Genomic DNA, 11,498 nt, shown 5'->3' with positions numbered 1-11,498 from the left:
TCCCTCTCTCACACACACACTCTCTCCCTCTCTCACACACACACTCTCTCCCTCTCTCACACACACACTCTCCCTCTCTCAGACACACACTCTCTCCCTCTCTCAGACACACACTCTCTCCCTCTCTCAGACACACACTCTCCCTCTCTCAGACACACACTCTCCCTCTCTCAGACACACACTCTCCCTCTCTCAGACACACACTCTCCCTCTCTCAGACACACACTCTCCCTCTCTCAGACACACTCTCTCCCTCTCACACACACACTCTCTCCCTCTCACACACACACACACAGGGTCACAACACACTCCCTCTCTCACACACAGGGTCACACACACACTCCCTCTCTCCCTCTCACACACTCTCTCTCCCTCTCACACACACACACACTCTCTCTCCCTCACACACAGGGTTACACACACATTCTCTCCCTCACACACACAGGGTCACACACACACACACTCTCTCCCTCACACACAGGGTCACACACACACACACTCTCTCCCTCACACACACAGGGTCACACACACACACTCTCTCCCTCACACACACAGGGTCACACACACACAGGGTCACACACACACAGGGTCACACACACACACTCTCTCCCACACACACACAGGGTCACACACACACACTCTCTCCCTCACACACACACACTCTCTCCCTCACACACACACACTCTCTCCCTCACACGCACAGGGTCACACACACACACACACTCTCTACCTCACACACACAGGGTCACACACACACACTCTCCCTCACACACACACTCTCTCCCTCTCACACACACAGGGTCACACACACACACACACACACACACACAGGGTCACACGCACACACTCTCCCTCTCACACACTCTCTCCCTCACACACAGGGTCACACACACACACACACTCTCCCTCACACACACTCTCTCCCTCTCCCTCAAACACAGGGTCACACACACACACTCCCTCACACACACACAGGGTCTCACACACACACTCTCTCCCTCACACACACACACACTCTCTCTCTCCCTCACACACACAGGGTCACACACACACTCTCTCCCTCTCACACACAGGGTCACACACACACTCTCTCCCTCTCACACACACTCTCTCCCTCTCACACACACTCTCTCCCTCTCACACACACTCTCTCCCTCTCACACACAGGGTCACACACACTCACTCTCTCTCCCTCACACACACACGGTCACACACACACTCTCTCTCCCTCTCACACACAGGGTCACACACACACACTCTCTCTCCCTCACACACACAGGGTCACACACTCTCTCTCCCTCACACACTCTCCCTCTCACACACACACAGGGTCACACACACACACACACACACACACACACACAGGGTCACACACAAACACTCTCTCCCTCACACACACAGGGTCATACACACACGCACAGGGTCACACACACACTCTCTCCCTCACACACACACACAGGGTCACACACACACACTCTCTCCCACACACACACACAGGGTCACACACACACACACACACACACACACACACACTCTCTCTCTCCCTCACACACACACACAGGGTCACACACACACACACACTCTCTCCCTCACACACACACACACAGGGTCACACACACTCTCTCTCCCTCACACACACAGGGTCACACACACTCTCCCTCACACACACACACACACTCTCCCTCACACACACACGGTCACACACACACTCTCTCTCTCCCTCACACACAGGGTCACACACACACTCTCTCTCCCTCACACACACAGGGTCACACACACACTCTCTCTCCCTCACACACACAGGGTCACACACACACACTCTCTCTCCCTCACACACACAGGGTCACACACACTCTCCCTCACACACACAGGGTCACACACACTCTCCCTCACACACACAGGGTCACACACACTCTCCCTCACACACACAGGGTCACACACACTCTCCCTCACACACACAGGGTCACACACACACTCTCTCTCCCTCACACATACAGGGTCACACACACACTCTCTCTCCCTCACACATACAGGGTCACACACACACTCTCTCTCCCTCACACATACAGGGTCACACACACACTCTCTCTCCCTCACACATACAGGGTCACACACACACTCTCTCTCCCTCACACATACAGGGTCACACACACACTCTCTCTCCCTCACACATACAGGGTCACACACACACTCTCTCTCCCCCTCACACACACACTCTCTCTCCCCCTCACACACACACTCTCTCTCCCCCTCACACACACACTCTCTCTCCCCCTCACACACACACTCTCTCTCCCTCACACACACAGGGTCACACACACACACTCCCTCTCTCACACACACACAGGGTCACACACACTCTCCCTCACACACACAGGGTCACACACACACACACACACACTCTCTCTCCCTCACACACACACACACAGGGTCACACACACACACACACTCTCTCACACACACACAGGGTCACACACACTCTCTCCCTCTCACACACAGGGTCACTCACACACACACACACTCTCTCCCTCACACACACACACAGGGTCACACACACACTCTCTCTCTCCCTCTCACACACACACACACAGGGTCACACACACACACACACTCTCTCACACACACACAGGGTCACACACACACACACACTCTCTCCCTCTCACACACAGGGTCACTCACACACACACACTCTCTCTCCCTCTCACACACAGGGTCACTCACACACACACTCTCTCTCTCCCTCTCACACACAGGGTCACACACACACTCTCTCTCCCTCACACACACTGGGTCACACACACACTCTCTCTCCCTCACACACACAGGGTCACACACACACTCTCTCTCCCTCACACACACAGGGTCACACACACACTCTCTCTCCCTCACACACACTGGGTCACACACACACTCTCTCTCCCTCACACACACAGGGTCACACACACACTCTCTCTCCCTCACACACACAGGGTCACACACACACACTCTCTCCCTCACACACACACACAGGGTCACACACACACACACACAGGGTCCCTCACACTCCTATGACTCCGTGTCAATGGTGCCGGGCTGTTCCGTGTTCCGGAACGCGGGCTCGGAGCACATGGAGCAGGTGAATCTCTCTCTCTCCCCCCATGTGGCTCCGGCCCGCAGCAGAGGAGCCGGCTGCGCCAGGAGACGGACAGCCCGACACCAGCACCATGCCTCACACTGCAGGAGGAGGAAGAGGGTGCGGGACAGCCGGCCCCGAGCAGCGATTTCACTCAGGAAGCAGCGGGGTGAGGGAGGCCCGGTCCGGCCCCGGCCGCCATGAGGGGGATCCGAACACCAGGTGCGGGCAGCCTGAAACCCGGGGAGGGCAAGAGAACAAGTTTCACTGAAAGAAAGTTGCCGGCCGAGGCCTCGCTCACTGACTCACCGGGACGAGTGGCCCGGCTTCCCTCTCAGTAAGATGGTGGCTGCAGAAAAGGGGCTCTTCCCGCCCGATGGGGACAGGCACCGGCTGCCGGGGATCGCTGCTCCTGCCAGACCCGCACTCACGATGCTGGACTCCGGGATGGTCTAAACCGCCATGTTCACCCGGCAGGGAGCGGCTCCGGCTCTCTCTTTATAGCGGCTGGGGAAGAGAGGAGGAGGAGGAGGAGAGGGGCGGAGCGGCCACTGGGTCCCCTGTGGGTGGCAACCAGGGAGCCGGGCGGCCGGGGTCACACACTGCTCATTACCGAGGGGAGGCAGAGCAGACACTGCTCACACTGGGCAGAGCGGCCACAAGACAAACCGCACCGACTGACTCACTGCTCCCCTCAACATATTCATGTCCAAAGCAGCAGCAAAGCCAAACATCCACCTTCCCTCTACCGCAAACACCAGCTAACTGGCACGGTCCAAACGCCAAGATTGGACACCCTGGCCATGAATGCCCTCCTGCTCACAGACCGGGGCAGAAAGGGACCCATTCAGCCCATCGTCATCCTGCGGCCGGCCGGCCAGAGAGAAGAAACTGAGCCGCGCTGGTTTTAATCCCACTCCCCAGCACCTGGCAGGCGACAGCGCTGCACCAGTCAAACCAGGTATACCCCAGCATTGGCATCACCCCATACCATCACCAGCAGCTCCAACAGCCACTGGGAATGTCCCATTATAAATGCAAGTTGCTGCCCGCCCCCAGCACCAGCTCCAACCATTCCCCCACCACCCTGCACTATAACCACTTCAAACTGTGCCATAATCACCCCAAGCTCCAACCCAAACACCAGCTCCAATCGTTCCATTAACACCAGTGTCAAAATCCCAGAAAAGGCAGCACCCATTCTAGCTACCAGGGCCAGTTCCAAACGTACCATCAAAAAAACATGCATTCCAAACTTATCATAAATGCCACACCAGAATAGAAAACACTGAGCAGTCAGTCCGGGTCTGTTGAGAGTCCGGGTCTGTTGAGAGAACAAGCCAGTTATTGTTAGTTTAGACCCATTGTGAAGGATCTGAATCTGAAGCATTAGCCCTTCTCTCCACAAGTGCTCTTAGATACACTGTGGTATCTCCTAATGTCTTGCATTTATTGACCATTTCTCCAGATATATCCCCAAATATATTAAAGTGCAAATTTCAGTCATAAACATGATTTATGGGCCCAGTAAAGGCCATTCAACCATGTTCCTTCCACAAACCATGGTCAACACTTTAACCTTGCCAAAGATTCTGCCCAATTTAAATAACTTCAAAAAGTGAACAAATATGAATAACCATTCAAGGAAGATAAAGCTTTGACAAAATATAATCAGTTGTCATATCTTGACCAGGTGTGCTCTTCAATCACTAACTCTGGGAATGGATGCAACCGTCTTGCAATTCTGTGCAAAATAAAAGATTCTTCTCTTTGTCCTAAATCTATACATCTTCAATCTGTCTGCTTGTTCCAGGCCCTTCAATGACTAGAAACAGCCTGTCTCTACCTAGTATGTCCCAATTCTTCATAATTATAAATGTTTCTGTCAATCTTAAACTCTTCTGTTCACATAAAAACAGGTCCAATGTTTCACATCACTCAAATCTTGCAGTCTGCATTTTCATCCATTTGCATTCACAGATGGTATTTATGTGCTCCCAACAACACAAAAACCATCATGCTTCATTGAATATTTGACCATCTGCGTCTATACTTAAGATTTATAACGTTCAATCCTCCAAAGAGATTCTCCCCATAATCTCTGTATTTAAATACATTTTTAAAATCATCTATCTCATTATTATACTGCATTGTGTAACTAGAATAGTATCTCATCATCATTAAAAAGACTCAGATTCAACATCGTTTACAGTATTCCTTCACATACACTCGCCTCTGTCACTCATGTTATCAGTCTTTCTTGTCAATATTTCTCTCCCAACAGCAGTCAACATTGAATTTCTTCTTTACACGTGCATTTAATAGCAAAAATATCAAAATTGCACAAATCAATAATAATTCCAATGACACAAACAATGGAGCTCCCAATTAAACATTTTTAACCTAAAAGCCTCAACACAGAAAATTCCTAGGAGCAATTTTTTATCCCTACCTCCTTGTCTGAGCAAGCACGTAACTTGACCTCACCCAAAACGTGCCCCGCCCACAAGCAGAGCCAAATGTACCCATTTTTCCAGGTTCAAGGTCACTTGTATTGTGAGGTTTCCAACCAGAAACCAACTTGGGGTCACATATGCTTCACCTTAACCTCATTTTTTCAAGCCACACACCCACATCTCACATTACAATCAGCCATGGCAGACATATATCCTAAACATATTGCAGAGCACTCGGTCATATCCCTCCCTCTTCAGGGAGAAGGTGTGCATAAACAAAGACAGCTTAAGAACTAGGAACAGAATGAGGCAATTCCGCCCCTCAAGCCTGTTCCATTCAATAAGATCATGGCTGATTCCATCTTAGCCTCATCTCCACCTTCCTGCCCGCTCCCCATAACCCTTCAACCCGCCAGTAATTAAAAAGACTATCTCCTCAAATTTGTTTATTGTTCCAGCGTCCACTGCACTTTGGGGTAGAGAATTTCACAAATTCACAACCCTTTGAGTGAAGTAATTCCTTCACAGTTCTGTTTTAAATCTGCTACCCCTTAGCCTAAAACTATGGCCACTCATTCGAGAATGTCCAACAAGGGGAAATATCCACTCTAAGTCTACCCCATCAATCTACTTTAGCATCTTTTATATCTCAATTATATCTCCTCTCATTCTTCTAAACTTCAGTGTGTATCGGCCTAAACTGTTCAATCTCTCTTCATAAAACTAGTCCTTCATCCTGGAATCAATCTGGTGAATGTTCTCTGAACTTCCTCTAATGCATTTTCATCCTTCAAGTAAGGGGATCAAATCTGTGCGCAGTACTCCAGATGCAGTCTCACCAATGCCCTACACAGTTACAACAGCACTTCCCTACTTTTATACTCTATTCCATTAGCAATAAATGCTAAAATTCCATTTGCCTTCCTTATGGGCGGCACAGTAGCACTGTTGCTTCACAGCTCCAGGGTCCCAGATTCGATTCCCAGCTTGGGTCACTGTCTGTGTGGAGTCTGCACGTTCTCCCCACGTCTACATGGGTTTCCTCTGGATGCTCCGGTTTCCTCCCACAAGTCCCGAAAGACGTGCTTGTTAGGTGAATTGGGTGTTCTAAATTCTCCTTCTGTGTATCCGAACAGGTGCCAGAATGTGGCAACCAGGGGCTTTTCACAGTAATTTCATTGCAGTATTAATGTAAGCCTACTTGTGACAATAAAGATTATTATTAGCTGAAGCACCTTCATACTAACTTTGTGATTCGTGCACAAGGTCACCCAGGTTTCTCTCCATTTAGATAATAAGTTGCCATTTTATTCCTCCAACCCAAATGGATAACCTCACATTATCCACGTTAAATTCCATCTGCCAAATCTTGGCCTATTCACCTAATCTATCTATATCCATTTGTAAATGTCTTATTTTCTCATTGCAATTTATTATCCCACCTATTTTGGTGTCATCTGCAAATTTGCCTATTGTACCTTCTACCCCTGCATCCAAGTCATTAATATAGATTGTAAATAATTGGGACAAGATGACCGAACCCTGTGGCACAGCTTGCCAACCAAAAAAATACCTATTTATCCCCACTCTCTACTTTTTGTTGGTTAGCCAATACCCAATCCAATCAAATATATTACCCCGACCCCGTGGAATCTTACATTTTGTATTAACCTTTGGTGTGGCACCTTATCAAGTGCTTTCTGGAAGACCAGATACATCCACAACATCTACAGAACCCCCATTATCCATTTTGCTTGTTACATCTTCAAAGAACTCTAGCAAATTAGTCAAACACAATTCACCCTTAATTTTCACAGTACTTTATTGTAGTGTTAATGTAGACCTACCTGTGACAATAATAAAAAAATATATATAAAACTGTGCTGACTCTGATGGATTATGTTTCGACTTTCTAAATGTTCCATTACTACTTCCTTAATAATAGATTCCAACAATTTCCCAAAGACAGACATTAAACTAACTGGTCTTTAGTTTCCTACTTTCTGCCTTTCGCCCTTTTTTAAATGAATTTCGAGTACCCAACTCATTTTTTTCCAATTAAGGTGCAATTTAGCGTGGCCAATCCACCTAGCCTGCACATCTTTGGGTTGTGGGGGCGAAACCCACGCAAACACGGGGAGAATATGCAAACTCCACACAGACAGTGACCCAGAGCCGGGATCGAACTTGGGACCTCGGCGCCATGAGGCAGCAGTGCTAACCACTGCGTCACCGTACTGCCCTTGCATTTCTCCGTTTTTGAACAGAGTGTTACACTAGCCTTTTTACAATCCACTGGAACCTTTCCAGAATCCAGGGAATTTTGGAATACTATAGCCAATGCCTCTACTATCTTTGCGGCCACTTCCTTTAAGACTCTAGGATGTAGGCCATCAGGCCCTGGGAGCTTGTCGGCCTTTAATCCCAATAGTTTGCTCACTACTGTTTCCCCAGTGATGGCGATTGTTTTAAGTTACTCCTTTTCATCAATACTATTGGGAGGGGTCTCTTGTCTTCCACTGTGAAAACCAAAGCAAAATATTGATTTTGTGTCTCTTCCATTTCATTGTTCCCCATTATTAACTCCTCGGTATCATTCTCTAAGGGACCAACATTGACTTTAGCTACTCTCTTCCTTTTTATATAATTATAGAATTGTGACGGCACAGTGGTCATCACTGCTGCCTTACGGCACCAAGGACGCAGGTTTGCTCCCGGCCCTGGGTCACTGTCCATGTGGAATTTGCACATTCTCCCCATGTCTGCGTGGGTCTCACCCCCACAACCCAAAGATGTGCAGTGTAGGTGGATTGGCCACGCTAAATTGCCCCTTAATTGGCATTGTTTAAAAAATTACACAATCTTTTGCTATGCTTTTATATTTTGCGCTAGATTTCTCTCATAATTTACCTTTGCTCTTTTTGTTAACTTTTTAGTAATTCTTTGTTGGTCTTTAAAAGTTTCCCCATCCTCCAGCTTGCCACTGACCTTTGCAATATGGTATGCCTTAGTTTTTACCTTAATAATATCTTTAACCTCCTTACTTAGGCACGGATGCATTTTTCTCTCTCTTACAATCTTTCTTCCTCTCTGGAAAATATCTTAGTTGGTAGGAATTGAATATCTCCTTAAATGCCTGCCACTGTTTATAAGCTGTCCTACCTTTTTGTCTTCCTGCCCAGTCCATTGGGACCAAATCTGTCATCATGCCAATGTAAGTACCTTAGTTTAACACCAAATGTAGGCCTCAAATTTCTGGAGAAAGGCACACCAGCACATTTTTTTCCCGAGGAGGAGATGACACTGGCCATTATAGGAAGTGTCTTGCCAAGGATATAAACACCAGCAGGGCTGAATCATTTGAAGATAACAGATATCTTCACACCTTATTCCACTTACACCTTCATCCTGAATTAATGTCTGACCTCCCAGCTGCAGATGGTACATGAATGTCTACTTTTTTCTCTCCCTGCACCCAATCCTTGCTCATATTTCATTTCAGCTACTCAAGAACTACAATCTGCCGAGGTAGTGAAGAACATCAGGAAAACAGAGGTAATGAAGACACAAAGCCCCTTTGATTTCGCACTCACAGCTACAGCTTAGACCCTAACATATTTCAGAGCCTATGGATATCTTAGAGGCTCGAATAGAGGCAGAATCTAGATGTGTCAAAATGTTGGATACATGCACAGCAATAAGACTAAGGGGAGAGGATAATGCAGATGTCAACTCAGCAGATTGGACAGAAGTTATGACACAGAGGACTCAGCTGAGGGCTTTGATGGAACAGAGTGAAAATAGGCTCTCGGATATACACACCCAAAATGGTTGGTACACTGGAGTACTACAGCACCAACTTGATACAGGGTTTTGTGCAGAGCATGGAACCTACCTTTTCCAACCCTGTTACAACCATGGTACAACATCTGATGGTCAATGTCTCATTGCAGCCCAAGCAATAGTCATCCAACATCGGAGTGCTGGAGAGGAAGTTCAGACTGCTGCCTTCATTGCTCTGGATGCCAATATTCAAAGGGGCTTCTAGGGTGTCACAGCTGTCAATCACCCTGTTTTGCAGCAAATTATTAGGATTGCCAAAGCACCGCTCCTGGAGAGTGATGGTGGCTCCATTGAGCACAAACCTACTTGTCCTCTCTCAGGGGTATTCATTCTTGCTCCTACCCATGCCACTTCACTACTGCCCTTACTGTTGCCAGCCAGGCCACCTATGCTAAGATGGTACATCCTCCACTGAATGTCAGCAGCCATCTACCAGCCATGCTGTAATCAGGGGGGTAGTGTCCAATACGAACACTGGAACAGACAAAAGCAAACGGAAGACAGGCTCTAGGGTGATGCGCAGGAATGATTAGCTTGTTTTTCTATACAATATGGCATACCTAATTTATGAATTTGGGTTGGACTGCATATTTTGTGTTGAATTTCATTTTTGCATTATGACCAAGAGGACACTATGATGGTCAGTGACAGAGTGAAGAGAAGGAATGTGAGCCTGTTCATCAATGAGGAATTGGTACTGAGGTTACTGGCATCAGATTTGAATTAGTTCAAGTATAATTCAGGCAGAAGGGGATTTCCGAGGGTGCAATTTCCCTTCCCGTTCCTCAGCTTATCTGATAAAATGAGGCAAGAGCGGTTTCCTCATGATGGCAACATTGCACAGCATGCAGCACACCACCACAAATCTTGAGACCCACAAGGACTGCAGGCAATGGAATTGTTGCTTCAGGAAACCCTCTCAGATTTCTTGTGGTAACTTGGATCACATTTTATGCATGCTGCACACATTAATTTGATTTATAAACCATGTCAATATTGGATAGCCATTGTTGCCCAGTCGCAATGGTGACTGAATTACAGCTATCACACGAAGACCATAGTGAAATGAATGTAACTTGAATGATGTCAGGGTACTGAGCATTTATCTATATGATGTGTTACTTATGGTCACACAGCAGCTCCCCATTGAAGAAGTGGAAGCCAGCAACTGGCCTGTAAGTTGACTATCCCTTTAAGGAGCATTGCTTCTTCATACTGCTTAACATCTTGTTCAGCCGTGAGAGATTGAGAAAGGACCTAGATTGGAGTGTGGTCTCCAAAATGGTAGCACTAGTGTCAAATCAGTATTACATACTGACTGTCATTCATAGAATTTACAGTGTAGAAGGAGACCATTTGGCCCATCGAGTCTGCACCCTACTTAAGTCCACGCTCCACCCTATCCCCGCAATCCCAGCTAACCTTTTTTGGACACCAAGGACAATATAACATGGTCAATCCTTCTAACCTGCATATCTTTGGACTGTGGGAGGAAACCGGAGCACCTTTACGAAACCCATGCAGACACAGGGAGAACGTGCAGACTCCGCACAGACAGTGATCCAAGCCGGGAATCGAACCTGGGACCCTGGAGCTGTGAAGCTACTGTGCTAACCACTGCTCTGCATTGTGATCTGCCTGCTCTGTATATTTCCTCTGGACGTTAGGTGAGCACAATGATACACTTACCAAAATAGTATCTGGTACATTTTATCACAGATGTGCACGTGTATCAGACACTATTTTTGCATCCTTAAGGTGTCCAAAAGAAAGTCTCTACCAGACTGAATCGCATCCCCGCCCCTGGGTTGCGGCATCAGACCAAAAATAATTCTTACTTTTTCTATGGACCGTAACATGGATTCCCCAATGTCAGGTTTGAGGGGTATCCCAATGATGCGCTGGGGAATCCTTCTCCAAACTTCCGAGCTCAGCATTTTCGTGGCAAAAATGCAGAAGTGCTAACTTGGCCTGGACAACTGCACTACGCTGGGAACCATCTGGAAAAGTGATTTTAATTGCTAACTTCGGATGGTTCCACCAGGGTAAGCGCTTAAGTTCTGCATAACAATTTAAACACCCAGACT

At 47.6% G+C, this 11,498-nt stretch overlaps 1 protein-coding gene across 2 annotated transcripts in view; it reads right to left on the bottom strand.

Moving 5' to 3' along the window:
• slc20a2 (solute carrier family 20 member 2) overlaps positions 1 to 3,983 on the bottom strand; it is a 103,162-nt gene extending 99,179 nt beyond the window's left edge. Inside the window, exon 1 of one of the 2 annotated variants that reach the window (XM_038804511.1) lies at positions 3,422 to 3,983. The gene's annotated coding sequence lies outside the window, so the exon portion shown is untranslated. The remainder of the gene's footprint in view (positions 1 to 3,421) is intronic. The other variant, XM_038804509.1, reaches the window with a different exon arrangement.
• Positions 3,984 to 11,498: the final 7,515 nt, after the last annotated feature.

Source organism: Scyliorhinus canicula, chromosome 8, assembly GCF_902713615.1.
Source record: "Scyliorhinus canicula chromosome 8, sScyCan1.1, whole genome shotgun sequence".
Taxonomy (NCBI): domain Eukaryota; kingdom Metazoa; phylum Chordata; class Chondrichthyes; order Carcharhiniformes; family Scyliorhinidae; genus Scyliorhinus; species Scyliorhinus canicula.
Note: the sequence above shows the minus strand (reverse complement) of the source record. Positions and strands in the feature narration are given on the sequence as shown.